Here is a 17,153-nt window from a genome sequence, read left to right on the forward strand (position 1 = left end):
TGCAAATGGCCAAACTCACGCACAGACCCCAAGCAACCTTAGTGCAATTTATTCACTGTCCGTATTACGGACGACAGAACACAATTGCTTCTTCTTTGAAACCCAAAAGCGCAGATTCTGAATTTTTATGCAACATAAACGAGGAGGAATGATAAAAAAAAGTTGGGAAAAGATTTTGTCCAGACTCGAACCATGGACACCAGGAGTATTATCTACTCACCTTGCATACAACACCAAAAGCTCAGTGAGAGAATCGATGCTCAACACACCATAAAAGCTACTGAAGTTACTTGTTACTTTATTGCACCTTCTTTGTCACAAGTATGAAGAACTGTCGAAATGAAAAGACGCTCAAGTTTTCTGTAAGGCACATGGAACCTAATCTGAACAAACAAACCAGAGTTAGATGTTTCATGCATGTTACATAACACATTTAATGTAAGCTGACTGTATTATCACTTGCGAGCAATATGTAAGCTCCGCCTCCACGAATCGATGTCAAACACGTGATAATTTGTGATTTCTATGAAACAAAGCCGCAACCAAGATGTTTATAAGGAAGGTGTTAGCGTATAAGCAGTGAGTGGATGCGGGGAGTGCGGCACACTGCGGGGGGTGGAGATGACAGCCGGCCAGTTTGTTTATGCTGTAGAACGCTACAGAAGCGTTGCTGCGCCGCATCGGCAACAACATTCTCAACACGGATAACCAATGTTGACATATTTCCATGGCACTCATAAAATGAGTAATATTCCCCCAGGTTTAAAATTTGCTCGAGACCCCGCATTTTGGTTAATTATGAATATAATGGTGATTTCTTAACCAAAAGAGATTGCTTTGCCGGAAATATTGCAAAATATTTGCTTAAGTGGGCGTACGAGCTAATTTGCAATACGTGTAAGTAGGAAACACTCGATGAGTGTCATGGAGTTTGTCCGATTTCAGTGCTGTGAAAGTTAAGCGTGAATGGTTTCTGTGGGGTTGCTACGTTGCTAGGGCTGATAGTTTTTGTTTGTCATCTCACTAGTGAAAAAAATTAAACACAAACTTGCCAGCTGTCGTTAGGTTTTCCAATATGGCGGATGGTGCAATCTGACATATTGGATTACCTTCCTTTTACTTACCTTGGCCGCAACTTTACGAATTTCGGAGTTTAAATGCAACTCAACTGACAAGATGGAAGTTTCGTGTGCTTCTAGTGCAACTCATTTAGACCAAAGCAAAGAAAGCCACAATCTGCATGATGTTGCAGGTGCTGCTTGGGACCCCCCCCCTCCCCTCGTGGACTTTTGAGCATACAAAAATTTGAAAATTTGTTTGGAGCGTAAACTTTGGCCAGAATGGCCTCTGTGGAATGTAAAATTTGCACATTTTTTTCCCTCGCAATGTCTTTGAAGTTAAAAGTATTCACTAATGTTCGCAAACCTTTGGATATGTTTTTTATACTTGAATTTGAATCATTCGGCTCGAGAATGTGATTGAAGTCTCCGAGCATAACAGAGTATATGCAATTCGTTTTGCTGATGTGCACAGCCATTTGGGTAAAAAAAAGATCTTCACGTTCCCTTTTCTTATTCGTGTATGAATGAGCGTATACATAAACAAAATTAATATCATTAATGACAACTAATATTATTCTTACTGATGAATTTAACACAAATGAATGAAAATATATATTATCACACCTGTGCCCTTTCTATCAATGCTATTGTTGATCAATGAAGTATATGATGGTAAAAAAATATCGAATGCTACCTCTTGTAGAAAGGCAACGTCAATATCAAACTTTGTAATAAAATCTATCAACAGCGACTTGTTGATGGCCGTGTTAATGCGGTTCAGGTTCAACGTAGCAATGTTGAATACAAAATTCATTTCAAATAATTACAATATATTACGGCTTATTTTTTGGATTTTTTTTTCTTTGATCAAAGTCGTTTACCTGTTTTTCCTCAATGCTCAATGCTACTCCTGGTTTATAGGTAACTTCGGGCTCTGTCGATGACGCCTCAGATTCGTCCTGTCGATTCTCGTTGACGCTAGCTGCTACGTGGCCCCACTTCCTGTACTCACTGTTGTTCTTCTCGATAGCCATGTCCTTGGTTGAAACTGCTCCGGTTGGAGCTACTTCGGTTGGAGCTACTTCGGTTTCCACCACTTCAGGCTCTGCCGCCGCTTCTGGTTCCTTATCTTCTGCTTCCTGGATCGCTTCTGTATCTGCTACAGCTGTCGCCTGAGAGGATGCCTCGTCAATGCCGCCACGAGTGTTGTCCTGAATACCGGATATCTCCTTCGAACAATGCCTCCCGACCGCGATCCCCATTGCACCTGCTCCAAACAAGCGCTATTTTTCACTTTTTCCTTCGAAAAATGCCACCCGATCGCGATCCTCATTGCAACTGTCCCAAACACGCGCTATTTTTCACTTTTTCCTTTGAACAATGTCATCCGATCGCGATCCTCATCGCAGCTGCCCCAAACACGCGTCATTTTTCACTTTTTCCTTTGAACAATGCTACGCGATTGCGATCCCGATTGCAGCTAACCGTATGTGAAAAAGTTATACCTTACGCAAAGTGAGGCGAAGTATTGAGGTTTCATTCTTGATATTATTCCTTTACATGTACTGGAAAAACAACAATAATGTTTTGCCTCACTTCACCTAGGGTACAACTTTTTTCACAGACGTCAAATCACTTTGCGGTCTTCGACAAAGTTGTTTAGCATATATCCCAGACAACCAATTTGCACGTATAATGACGTTTATGTTCATGTTATACGTACTTTTATACGATAAAGTTACATCGCATAAGATGCAGTAAAAATGCCTTATGCGTACAAAAGTGGAGGCGCTATACGTGCATTGCCGGGAAAATAATGACGCTATATGACTTGAAGCGATATCTTATGCGATGTATGGTATGCACTATTGCGACGTAATATAGCACCTTATGCGACTTAAAATATTCGAAATTAAAAAATCTTGTCACCTAAGTATCGAACTAATAACCTTTGGATTATCAAGCCGCACTTCACACTTAGCACCAAACACTACTTATGAAACACTCTGATTAAATTTCATGACATTCAACTCACCTCAGTGCTTGTTGGAATGCACTGTACGTGTTCGGCAGGCTCTTTGGAAATCAAAATGATGTAGCATGATTTCCCGCACAGTTACCACTACTCCTCTCTTGCTAGCACCACCCATTGTTAATTGTAAGCTCAACAAAACGAAAATGATGACTTTGTAACTTGTTTTGTAACTATAATGATGATTTTTCACTTTCTTTTAACTTTTTGACACTCCAACAGCACCTCTTTCATTGTTATCACATATCACATCGCAATATGCCAACGTTAACGATTCTAGCTTATGTGAGTTTGTATGTACATTTGAACGAGTTTATTTTCACTTTTATGCGATTTAGTTTGTACACCAATGCGAGTTAAACTGTGTTACGTTTGGTTTTTTGTATGGAAAATAGGATTAGAATATTAGAGGATATAGCAACTGTTCCGCGCTTTATGCAATGAGCACCCCTGCCTACCCTGTACCATCTCCCGAAATCGAAGCCATCACCCTTAAATGAAACAACACAGCGCACGAGTAACTTTCACGCAGCGAGCAAAAAGACAAAAGAATTTTCACGCAGATTTGTGTAACACCGGATCAGCACATTTTTTGTGTTGATCCGGTGTTACACAAATCTGCGTGAAAATTCTTTTGTCTTTTCGGTCGCTGCGTGAAAGTTACTCGTTGCGCTGTGTACATCGAGTTCTGCGTGCAACGATCGTCAGGCGAGAAACTCTCTCCGTAGGCGGCCATCACTCACTCTCTGTACATGTTCCTGTCGAAGCTCATGGATATCGTTCAAATCTACCCGAGGGCAGGGCAGTTCCATCCAGACTAATGCGAAAGTCGGACGTCGGGATCGCTTATCGCAGGCCGATCCGTATGAAAAGCATGCATCGGTTTCGATCTTCTCTGCAGCGATGTAAAGTGATGCGGGCGAGTTACGCCCAAGAAGAAGGCCGGCAAAACAGGAGAGGGCTTGGACGATCCCTTCCTGGCTTTTGATGGCCCTGGACCATCCTAGAGGACCTCCGGAATGCATCGGTGAAAGCAGCATGCAGACGTGATGGTTAGGGTGTGCGGTGCAGCAAACATTAAGAAGCGGAAAGGAAGAAGAAAGGAAGAGAAGAAAAGGAATAGTGCGTGTACGATCAGAAGAATAGGGAACATAAGAAAATAAAGAGGAGAAAATAAATTGTTGGCGTTGACTTATTTCAATGGGGAAAGCCAAATCTTTTTTTCGTTGTTACAACTGACATAATTAGAAAAGCACCAAGCGTAGTCGTATATTCATCGCAGCATGCAATTATGCGAATTCAATTGACACTTTGCGAGTTCACTCGAACGCTTTTGCGAATAAACAAAGTTCGTCGCAACAAAACATCGGAATGTCGTCTACTACGATGTAGTCATGCATTATAAAAGTTAATTTGCACTCTTATATGATTTTACCAGATACATCGCAGTAAGTTCAAAAAATAACATCATATGCGATGAAAATTGTCCCTCAGCCGTACATATATGCGATAGTGACTTAAAATATTACTTTATACGATGTACAGCGTGCATCCTTATGCGATTCCTGGTTGTCTGGGTAGTCACATACAATAATATCAAGATTCCTTCTAGAGTTCTTTCTTAAATTCATTTGGGAGCTCGTTCTGGAATTCCTTCAGGAGTGCCTTTAGAGATTGATCTAAATGTTCGTTCTAAGATTTCTCAGCTGGTTCCTTCGCGGGACCTCAGGAGTTCCAACTGAAATTACTCCAGCACTTCCTTCAGATGTTTCTCCAGGAATTAATTCTGGGAATCCTCAAGATATTTCTTCTTGGATTCGTCAAAAAGTTCCTTTCAAGTATTTGCTTTTCTGTGAATTCACTCAGCAGTTCCTCTTGAGAATTCTTAAAAAGTTTCTTCTGTGATTTTTCAAGAAGTTCTCCCTGAGATTTATCAACGAGTTTTTTGAAGTCTTTCTTCACGGATATCTCCCAGAGTTCCTTCTGGGTTTCCTCCAAAATTATCCACGTATGACCAGGAGTTGTTTCTGGGATTTATCAAAAAGTTTCTTTAAAAATTCCTCCTTCTGGACATTTCATCCGTGATTTTTACCGGTATTTATCTACAAGTTCCTTCTGGAATTCACTTCGTCCTTTAAGGATTTCCAGAAGAGTTTTCTGGGATTTTTCAAGGAATTTCTTTTGAGATTCCTCCTTTTGAAAATTCCGAAATTCCTCCACGAGGTCTTTCCGGGACTCTTCCGAGAACTCCTTCCTGGATTCCTCTAGGACAGGATGTCCCCTGGAGTTCTTCCTGAACTTCCTTTCTGAGTACCTGAAAAACTCATCGAAGTGATGCTTCCACTCTTCGGTCACCTCACGTGCGATCGTCAAGATTGCCCCCGTCCTTATCCCTGCATATTTCGGATCACAGCATGAAACCATTGCGGGATGCGTTAAGCTCCTGATAGAGCTCCTTGTTTCTTGGGAACGGCGCAGTAGTTCCAGTTGTTCGCACTCCGCTTCTTCCAGGCTCGATTTTCTCCCGGAAGAGACGGGTCTGCTGGTTCCACTTCTGTTTGTAACGGATCACATTCTGCCAGGCGGGGTACTTGCTCCAGCATTACCACCCGTGCTGCGTTCTTTTCCTCCAAAATTGCTCTGCATTCCTCAACGAATCATCCGTGTCTTCGAATCCTTTTAACGTATTGTCCGTTACACAGAATGTTGGCGATTTGCGATCCCGTCTGCTGTGGTTTCCTGGTGTAACGATAAGGGAGGCTGTGTTGGAAAAAGGTGCTCCGTATGGCCATATTTTTTGAAGCCAGTGAAATCAATGAGTCGTAGGCCGTTTTCATTCGTACACTCCGTCCAGTTTTCTTAGAACCACCTTTGTTTTTGGAAGTTTTAAATAAAAGCTCGAGAGTAACGAAGCTACAATAATCGATTTATTTAGTGCTTAAGGTATACATAATCTCACGGTACTTCAGTTAACACAAACAAATAGGAACAAGTTTCTGGAGAACTTTTTGTTCATTTTGCTGTCCAGTTTACTTAGAACCACATTATTTTTTATTCGTTTTAGCGTAGTTAAAGTATTAAAATAGCACAAAATAAAATAAAAAATCAACATGTCAATAATCGGTCACTTTACCGTTCCTGTTGATAACTTGGAAAATACGATTTATCATACTAACAGTCAAGTTTTCCAGAACTGACTTCTCAATGTTTTCCCATGCCTTTGAAATAACGGCTTTTAACTCATCGATGGTGGCATACTGCTTTCCCTCTGCATAAATCTTGCGTACCAGGATTCCCCAGAGGTTTTCCATGGGATTTAAGTCTGGGGAACGAGCAGGCCATTCGAGCAGCTCAACATTATGGTCGTGTAGCCACTGCACGGTTTCCTTACTAGTGTGTATGGCGGCGTTATCTTGCTGAAAAGTAAACTTTTTTCGTCGAAATCTGCGCATAAATGGTCGAGTTTTCAACACTTGGATGTATTCTTTGCTGTTTATTTTGAACGACGGGAATGCGATGTCCAGCTTTCCTGATACACAGAACCCAGCCCAAACCATGCACGAACCTCCACCAAAGTTACGGGTCGAAAAATATTGCTCCTCTTTCCTCAAACCACGCCAGTAGCCATTAAATCCGTCAGGTCCATCCAGATTGAACTTTTTCTCGTCACTGAAAATGATCTAAAAATACACAATATACTATTACTGTTTATTATTGCAATTTGTGGTAATATTGTCATGACTCAGCTTGAATACATCTCAACACAATAGGTCCTTCCTTCAACTTACCATGTTCCACTGTCGACTCATGTTGGTTTTTGCAAAGTTCAATCGTCATTCGATGTGGGAAAGGGTGAGTTTTGGAGCTTTTGCCTTTTTGGCTCGTTTTACGTACGGACTTTTTATCAAAACCTGGCGAATGCTCTCCCGACAGACGCTCAAATTGAGTTAATGCTTAATCTGTGCCAACGATTTTTGAGAATTCGAAGCGGTTCTAATGATTAAGGGCGGACGGGACGGTCGGGGAAATATCCGCCATTGCTCTGTTGCTACTAAGATGGTAATCTCAGATTCTACTTCATATTTTGCAACAAAAACCTATCACTGTGTATGCTCACTTGCAGTGCATATGCTGATTGTTTTTCAGCATCTTCAGTGCGATAGAACTCGAGATTACCATCTTCAAAATCGCGAGGCAAATTGTTAGAAAGAGAGGCAAGATAGGAAAAATAACACGGCGTCCCGTTTCACCTTAAACGTTTCTGGCGGTCAGAGACCTTGGACTTGTGATGTTTTTTCGCTGTTTTACCATAACCGGCGGGATTTTTCAAGTAATTCAGCACGACGTGATGCGATCGGCCGATTCGACGAGCTATTCCTCTGATCCCAACATTTTCCTAGTAGAAAGCTTCGATTTCACCTTTTCCCTTCTCTGAAAGTAATTTTCCTCTCGGCATGGTGATTATTTACGTCGTAAAATCTCGAAACTCACAATATATGCAAATGGATCTATCTAAACTGGACACCGGAAAATACGATTAGGTGACTGTAAACACTATCAGGTATCAGGTATCAGTAGGTCGGCTCTAGAGGCACGTTCTCCTCCATTCGGGAAATTTGTGCCATCGCCATGAACACGAGCCTATTCATCATTTACCTGACGGAGAAGGGAAGGAAAAAGGATAGGACATGGGAAAGGACAGGTAAGGGAATAGGGTCGTCATACTCGCAAAAGCGTACCACAATGGGTTCACATAGCGTCCTGAAAAGGACACTGTAATAACGCATAAGCGTGCCACAATGGGTTCAAACAGCGCCCTGAGAAGGGCACTGTGATAATGCATAAAGCGTAAAGAGAGCCTATAGCTCTTTACCACAGCGGGTCAAGAACAACAGAACATCCTGAAGATTCAGGTTTCTGAAGTCAATTTCACTTAATAAGTGTTTCCCGAGTACTCGGAAACGCAATTGCGCAAAAGCTGGACAGTTACATATTAAATGATACGAAGTTCCATAATCGGATTCACAGCTATCACATGCAAATGAATCAGCTTGCTGAATATTCGCCATGTGATAACTGAGTCGGCAGTGGCCAGTCAATGCTTTGACCAGCATGCTGCAATTCTGCTTTGACAGATTTGTTAGATACTTTGCCACCCCTAGAGATGGCTCAGTACAATACAATTTTGTTTGACGACATGACTCCAAACTATTCCAGTATTGTTTGTGCTGAGTGGCAGCCCAGGTGTCAATCTGAAGCTTCACCCAACACTTGGATACCGGAATAGCTGGCTCAGGGCCGATGAAGTCATGTGATGCTCCAGTGCGAGCTAACTCATCAGCCAATTCATTTCCAGCGATGGAAGAATGGCCAGGTACCCATACAAGGTGAACAGCGTTTGCTGAATTCAGCTCCTCAATTTGAGTTCGACAAGCGATAACTATCTTCGACCTGGAGTTGGCCGAAGCAAGTGCTTTAATAGCAGCCTGGCTATCTGAACAGAAGTATATTACTTTGCCCATTACGTGCTGCTGAAGTGCTGATTGCACTCCGCACATAAGAGCAAAGATTTCGGCCTGAAAAACGGTGCAGTGTCTGCCAAGTGAATAAGACTGATACAGCCTTAGCTCACGAGAATAAACACCAGCACCTGCTCGACCTTCGAGAAGGGAGCCATCAGTATAACATACGATGCCGTCTGAAATACTTCTCTCCAGATAACCAGATGTCCACTCTTCCCGGAAAGGGAATTTCGTGGAAAATGTCCTATATGGAAAATTACAAGCAATTGTAAGATCACTTGGAGCAAGGACAACTTTGTCCCAATTCACCAAAAGTGGAAACAACGAGGTGTGTGTTGAACTGCGGTTCACAGGAGTTTCCTCTAGTAAACCGAGTACCCATAGGCGGTAAGTGCAAGAAAGTGCTTCTTGTTTGAGATGAATGTGTAGTGGGGCAACGTCAAAGAGAACTTCGAGCGCTGCCGTGGGAGTTGAAGAGAACGCTCCAGACATCGCCATTAAGCACATCCTTTGGAGATGGCCTAACTTTGATTGGACCGTTCTCACTTCGCCCTTTTGCCACCACACAAGACATCCATAGGCCAATATTGGCCGAACAACAGTTGTGTAGATCCATTTGATATACTTGGGTTTTAGACCCCAAGTTGTACCAAAGGTTCGCCGGCATTGCCCGAAGGCCATACAAGCTTTCTTGATTCTGAACTCAACATGAGGTGTCCAGGAAAGCTTGGAATCAAGAATGACTCCAACGTACTTTACCTGTTCAGTCACATTGATTTCAGAATCAAAGAGACGTAAAGTTCGAACACCATTACGGTTTCGCTTTTCCGTGAAAAGAACAATAGATGTTTTACTCGGATTTACCGAAAGGCCATATTGGCGACACCAACCCTCAACTACCTGAAGAGCGTTTTGCATCAGGTCGAAAAGGGTGCTGATGCACATACCGACTAACAATGTTAGGTAGTCGTCGGCAAAACCATAAGTAGGAAAACCGCTATTATTGAGTTGCCTCAATAGCGTATCTGCTACGAGATTCCATAAAAGTGGTGATAAGACTCCCCCTTGGGGGCATCCACAAACACTCAATTTCCTAATCGCCGCTTGACGCAATGTCGAGAAGAGATGTCGGTTTTTGAGCATTTGGTGAATCCAATTGGAAATCATTGGAGATATACCATGACCCCGTGCGGCTTCCAATATGGCATCGAAAGGCACGTTGTCAAAGGCACCCTCGATATCTAAGAAAACACCCAAACAAGATTGCTTTTGAGCGAATGCCTTCTCGATATCGTAAACAACTTTGTGTAAAAGAGTCACAGTGGACTTTCCAGATTGGTAAGCATGTTGGTTCACATGAAGAGGCACATTGGCCAGATGAACATCACGGATGTGATGATCGACTATGCGTTCTAAGCATTTCAGAAGAAAAGAGGTCAAACTGATAGGTCTGAAACTCTTTGCTTCTTCATACGACGCGCGACCCACTTTCGGAATAAACTTCACAGTAATATCCCGCCAGGATTTGGGAATATACCCTGTAGCAAAACTGCAAACAAGTAGTTGTTTCAAAACATGTTTGAAATGATCAAATCCCTTCTGAAGCAAAATAGGATAAATCCCATCTGCCCCAGGAGATTTGAAAGGAGCAAAGCTATTAAGTGCCCATTCAATCGATTCTAAAGTTATGATACTCCGAGCCGAAGCTAAAGAATCATAACTACAAGAAAAGACATCAGGTTCATCCGAAGATGTAATATCCACACATCCGGGGAAGTGTGTACTGAATAAACATTCTAAAACTTCCTCATCAGAGGAAGTGAAATCACCATTTGGCAAACGAAGTTCGTTCACTTGAAAATCCTTAGATTTTGCAAGGATTTTGTTCAATCGACTGGCTTCACTCAGACTGGAAACATTTGTACAAAGGTTTTTCCAGCCGGATCGTTCAGCAGACCGAAGAGCTTTCTGGTAGGCCTTGCGAGCCGACCTGAAAGCCTCCGATCCAGCCGAACGTCGTCTGTTCCAACTCTTTCTACATTGTTTCCTGAGCTTCGCCAGATCGGAGTTCCACCAAGGGGTTCCTCTTGTGGTCTTCACAGACCGCAAAGGGCAGGCTTCTTCAAAAGCTTCCATGATGAAGGCCGTTGTAGTATCAACGGCATCATCTAAATCACTTGGAGTGTCAATTGATGGTGAGTATCCATGAAATTTGGCTGCAACCAAATCGGTAAAGAGATCCCAGTTGGTTGACCGGGGATTCCTGAAACGCAAAGTTTGCGAAGTAACATTCACATGTTCAAACAAGATGTAACGATGGTCAGATAAAGATTCTTCATCTGACACATGCCAATTGGTCAGCTCATGACTAATTCTGCTAGAGCAAAGCGTTATGTCTAACACTTCCTCTCTACCAGATACCATAAAGGTTGGGCGGTTGCCTATGTTAAGTAATCCAAGATCTGTACTACTCAAGTATTCCATCAAACTGGAGCCTCTCAAATTGATGTCTGAGCTGCCCCAGATTATATGGTGAGCATTAGCATCACTACCAACAATTAGCGGAAGGCCTTTTGAAGTGCAGTATGCAATGACTTGCTTGAAAGCATCCGTAGGGGATGGTTCATCATGCGGTAAATAAACCGAACAATAAACGTATTTCCTGTTGAGGTTTCCAACAGATACATCTATTGTGATAGCACATACATCTCTGGTAGTTAGTTCAGAGATGAGTGTAGCAACGATTGCGTTGTTGACAAGCACACATGCTCGAGGCATGACACGTGAGTTTGCCATTTCATTTTTACTGAAAGTAGCAAACACCGGATTCACAAGGTTTCCTAAATAGAAATTCCCCTTACGAAAGTAAGGTTCTTGGACTAACGCCACTTGGGCTGTACCATTTTGCATAAGTCTACAAAGATTGATCGTTGCTGTTCTTTTGTGCTGAAGATTGATCTGAGCTATCCTAACCGTAGCCACTACCCAAACTAGGCAAGAATAAACTCTTAACAATCACAGCACAAAAAAGAACAGCAACAATAAAGCCAGATCGGTATCGACTTGAGTGCGCCAAAGGCGAGGATGCACAGAATACACTGTGTAAAACGCATAATGCGCAACCATATAGGTGAAAATTTAAACTAATTAATAACATCTTCATAATCCCGCCCTTATTCAGCCTCAAGTATGAGATTGAAGAAGGGCAGCTGATTGTCTCGGAGAAACACAAGGTCCACCGCGCTATTGCTCCGGTTAGCACAGTAAGGGCAAATACTGTGGAGGGTGCCCTGGTACTCCACAGGCTCCGTTTGCGGTTAGGTTTTTATTAGACCCCCCTAGCCATTCATTCCTAGGCACGGTAAGCGTAAAGCCGCATAACACCATGAATTAGGGGTCACCTGATTAGTGGATTTCTACCACTGGAACAGGCGGTCCGTAGTGCTATTCTTAGCCAGTTGAACTAACCGCTACCGACACTACACAGCTATCTAGGCTGATCGGGAAAAGAAGTTAATATTGGTGATCAACTTCATACGGGCCCGAAAAGCCGTAAAAAAAAATACGAAAATACGATTAGGTGACTGTAAACACTAGTGCTGTAATAATCAGCTGATATCATGCGTTCATTTGTCTGCTTACACCAATACAAACATAATGCAATAGGGTGTGCCAGAAACACAACATTTATAACTTTAGAACACATGACATGCAGGGTGGTTCTAAGCAAACTGGACGCAGTGTAGGCTGATGGGCGCTGATCCAATCGTCGTTCTAAATTACTCCTCCTGGCTTACTCGAGCGTTTACATCTCCTATGATGATTTTGACGTCGTCGTGGCTTGGGCAGTGGTCGTACTCACGTTTGAGCTGCGCGTAGAATGCGTTCTTGTCATCATCAGTGCTTCCGGAGTGTGGGCTCTGCACGTTTATTTAGCTGAAGTTTAAGAATCAGTCCTTGATTGTCAGCCTATACATTTTTTCGTAGATCGGCCACCAACCGATCACGCGCCACAGTTTCCAGCTTGCTTTTATCGACGCAGCTCTGGTAGATGGTATGGTTACCGTTAGACGTTCGCACCATAGATCCTGTCCATGGTCCTTCAGTGGATCGGCGAGTAAGCGGGTGCTCCCAATGAAGTTGAGAGGTTGGCAGTTCCACGTTTCAAGTTTCCAATCGTAAATCCCTTTTCTTCGCTGGGGTCTTTGCCGTTGGTATCGATTCGTGTTATTCTGTTGCTGATTTTCCGTTACAATGATTTTTTACGGCTGGCTCGTAGGGCCTGACACCAACCCCCTTCTTTCCGGAGGACCAAAGTGCACAGTTGAGCTTAGTGTCCTTCCCTGGCACTCGGACGTTGATCAGCCGCCCCTAACATGGGGATCAGACGCTGTTGTGAGCCGCTTCTCCTGGAGAACAGACGCTCAGGTTTGCAGAAGCAAACCCCCCTTCCCTGTCAGCCTACGACCAAAGTTTCCTCCGGGATTGATTACCCGATCAATAAGGTTGCCCGTAGTTTCCAGCTGGAGTTGCTGGGCAGAGGTTAGTGGATCACAATGGGATCTGAATTGCGCAACATACTCAGCCTTTACCGTGCCCTACTCGTCATTACTGCAGTCATTAACCACGGGAATTTCATATGATTTTTCATACATTCATAAGAAAAAAAAATACTCAATTCCCGGCCGGCTTAGGAACTTTTGAGAAGTTTTTGTATTTCGGATTTATCTTCGTGCTCAAGTAATAACTGTGCAAGTTCTCGCAGAATACATACTAAGCTGAGAAGCAGGCATCATCCAATTTTCACTGTACTTCCTTGAATATAGACGTGTCCCAATATTTAGATAGAGCAATATTAATTTAAGCATATTGTAAACCAACACGTTTTCGAACCTATAAATGCATTATACCTTACCATCCACATTTCACACGTCATCCCGACCAATTGTTTCCCATCAGATCCGACAGCACTGCCATCCACTCGGGAAAACTCGGAAACGAGCGTAAACTTTCCCCTCTCCAGCAGCATGCGGCGGCCACCCGAGTTTTCCCGAGAAACAGGCAACAACGGTACAACAGCCTCTAACTTGTTGCAGCTTTCCACTTTCATCGGTGGCGAAGACGACGACGACGACGACGACGACGGCAACGATAATAGCCAGTCAGGAAACGATCCACACACATCAACTCGAGAGCGCCCGCCGTGAGGATTCAGTTTTAGTTCAACCACCGGTCGCTTCGCATTGCTCTCCTCAGCCTTCGACGCGTTTGGCTGCGTGTTCGGTCGCTTGGAACTGGTTTTTCTTATTTCTTTTTCTGTCAAGCAAGTCGGGTTTGGTTTGATTTTTTTGCAACAAACAAAACGCTAGCAACTGCACACAGGATACCTACAAAGGGGTTCAGTTGGGGGTGGAGGTGTTAGTGGTCGTTCGTCGACGTGGACGTGGACGTGGCGCGCGCTCGTCGGTCGGTCGGTCACTGGTCCATCACTCGGGAGAGTGATGGAGTCGCATGGTTTGTGGTTGGTGACGGGAATGATGATGAAGTGTGTGCCATAAAGTGTCGAGTTCTGTTCGGGGGAGCTTCTCGGTGGCGTTGCGGATTCCACCGCCGCCGGGTGTGTGCAGATGGTAATAGAAATGCCCGTTCCGGGGTTTAACCAATTTCATGGACGTCACCCACATTCACTTCGCCCACAGAATGAGGCGAAGTTAAACGCCCAGGTGCGGCGTCTTCGGAGTGAAACCCTTAGAACGCTGCAGGGCTGACCGTGTTCGTTCATAGTATGCACACAGTGGACTGAGATTCGTATTCATACAGGGAAACAGTTGAAACTTCATCGGATAACAAATTGGATTTGGAAAAGTATATCGTTTTTAGAAGATCATAGAAGGTGTCACTCATTTCACAATCACAAATAGTGTATATTTCGGTTCACAAAATAATGTGATTAATCAACTGTGTGACTGGCAATCATAATTTCACTAGAAACCAATGTGTGGAGCCCTAGGATTAATTCACAGGATGCCAAATTGAAGAAAAAAAAATAATAACAACATCAGCCACATATTAACGGTCTCTGGGGAAAATGAACGAATGTTAGTGCGACATCTGTTGTTACTTCAGAGTGTTGAGTGTACCTCGCATATGCACTACTGTCACGAGAATACTTTTGTGTCTGCCCAGACGGATGAATACTACATGATCTGGATTCACCTTGGTAAGTAATAAAAACAATACACACTGAACTAAATCCACATCCGCTAAGGGGTCCATGGTCAGAGGGGCGTCGAAAAGGCCAACGGTCAAAAGGCGACAGGATGGTAGTGCATTAGACCAAGCCCACTCATGGGCTCCATCAAGCGTTTTAACGTTAAGTAGAGCCCCGAACAAAGAAGCGAACCGCACCGGTCGCTGCTAAGTAGGGCTCGAAAGCGAAAAGTTTACGTACGGTTCGTAGCAGGGCTTAGAATATAGAGACACGCAAAGTACGGTCTCTATCCGTAGGCTCGTGCGCTCTCTCGCGTTTAGCTCTCTGGGTAGCGTAAAGAGGAGACGAAAGAACATGAGTATGGATTTGTTGCCAGGTATATAGTTTCTAGAGAATGAATCTCTTGTTTTGTATAGGTAGGAATTTATTTTAGTTTGCATCAAATATTTGAAATTTCCAACCAATTAATATCATAGATCGTTACACGAATAACACAAAAAATTGTCTGACATACAATTGTGATAGAGTGACAATACAAACGCAGAAAAATAATAGGTTTAAATTGACAAGCTTTGCTTAAGTATGTTATGAACAAAGTTTCCGCTTCTTCGCCAATTTTAGGATCATGCATATCGAAAATGTATTGATTTTCTCTTAAAAATAGTTACGATTGCTCATAATCGCACCTTTAGTTTTTGATTCGGCCGATCGTTTCGAAACTAATATTTGAAGAAATGATTCAGCGAGTTTTGCTGTTTTAACACGTACATGTTTGAGCCGGGTTTTCTACGCAGTAAGTAAAGCTTAGTTTCGCACATTTAAAAAATGTCCAAATAAATAACTCGCGAAGTTCGTTCCGACAAGTTCCAAAATGATCGTCATCCATCGCAGATTCCGGTGAGAAGATGTGCGTATTTTCTAACCCGAAAAGATACCATTTGACGGTAATAAGTGACCACAAGGTTTTCTTTCTTCACTTTCCGGGCTGAGATCTTCCTCTTTGAAAGAGCTGTGCCTCGCGTTTCGTTTTGTCGTGTATATTTCGAAAAAGGCAAAGGAGTTTTGGTTTGATTGCTGTTTTTGAAAATGGTGGTCGTCAGTGGGTGGTTTATTTAATATAAATTTAAAAATATAAATTAAATAAACGAGACATTAGGAAGAAAGTGTGCGAAATGGGTAACTTCACCCTTGTAGAAACAATAGGGCAAAGCAGAAAAAAAATCTGCGACAATCCCATGTGAATAACACCGATCATACAGAATAGAAGGTTCGACATTAGATCTATAAAAACAACCCAACAATAGGGGAGATTTTTCCAATATTACACATTTATTCATAGCTCTATTATACACATTTTCATATATTCAAAACATATTCATCAACATGTAATCTGGAGCGTTTGGTACAATATGTCCACGCATCCTTCCTACCCTGTAAATTCGAGAAGTACCTTGCCGAAATAAAATATTCTGTACTGCAGGTATTTCGAAGAATCATATTTGCGCGTAAATACAACGCAGTAGACCAGGCCGCTTTGATGCATGTGTCATATCTCTGATATGCTGCAAGCATCAGTATTGACAAGAAAAATAACACGATTGCTTTCCAGGGTGATTCCGCGTATGTATGAGATTAGATAAGAGTAGTTACGATTTTTCAAAGATGCGTTAACTGTACCTAACTCAACTCAGATATCATAGAAACACTACAGTTATTTCTTTTTGTAAAAACTAAATCATACCGATAAAAATCTTAAAAACTGTAGTCGAGCTGTCAAGTTTCACCAATTAAAATAGGCGGTGTGCAGGACTGCCATATTGTAGGTTCCTCGTTATAGAAAAAGCAAGGTGTTGGATGTTAAAATACAACAATTGTTGTATGAAGTGCCAAAAAGGAGAGTGGGCTTATTATGTACTTCGACAAATACGCAGTCTACTTCAAGCGCATAGAATCTGCTTCCAAAAAAATATTCATATACCAGCATCCAAAAGATCGCAATATATATTAAGATTTCCGATTGATGCTTTGTAACTAAAAGGTTGTGACTGAGTATAGAATTAGCTGATGTTAATATACACGATAATGAAAAAAGGTTGTGCAAATTTATCGCAGACTGTTAGAAGACAGCTTCTACTATGACCAGGATTCAAGAATCTTGACCTACGCGAAGTTGTAAAGGAGACAACTATGCAAAGGAAATGCAAGGGATGTAATTATTCAATAAACCTAATTATTAAAAAAGATGCTCATAATCTCAAATTCAGATAAATTTCTTGCGAGAAAGGCAACATGAATATTGAAGAGATGGATATTATCTATATATAAAA

The 17,153-nt window shown here is 42.4% G+C and overlaps 1 protein-coding gene across 1 annotated transcript in view; it reads left to right on the forward strand.

Annotated features, from left to right (window-relative positions):
• The first annotated feature begins 13,711 nt into the window (after window positions 1-13,711).
• Window positions 13,712-17,153, forward strand: part of LOC109416442 (alpha-2B adrenergic receptor) — a 327,397-nt gene continuing 323,955 nt past the window's right edge. Inside the window, exon 1 of the mRNA XM_062860087.1 lies at window positions 13,712-14,835. The gene's annotated coding sequence lies outside the window, so the exon portion shown is untranslated. The remainder of the gene's footprint in view (window positions 14,836-17,153) is intronic.

Source organism: Aedes albopictus, chromosome 3, assembly GCF_035046485.1.
Source record: "Aedes albopictus strain Foshan chromosome 3, AalbF5, whole genome shotgun sequence".
Lineage (NCBI taxonomy): Eukaryota > Metazoa > Arthropoda > Insecta > Diptera > Culicidae > Aedes > Aedes albopictus.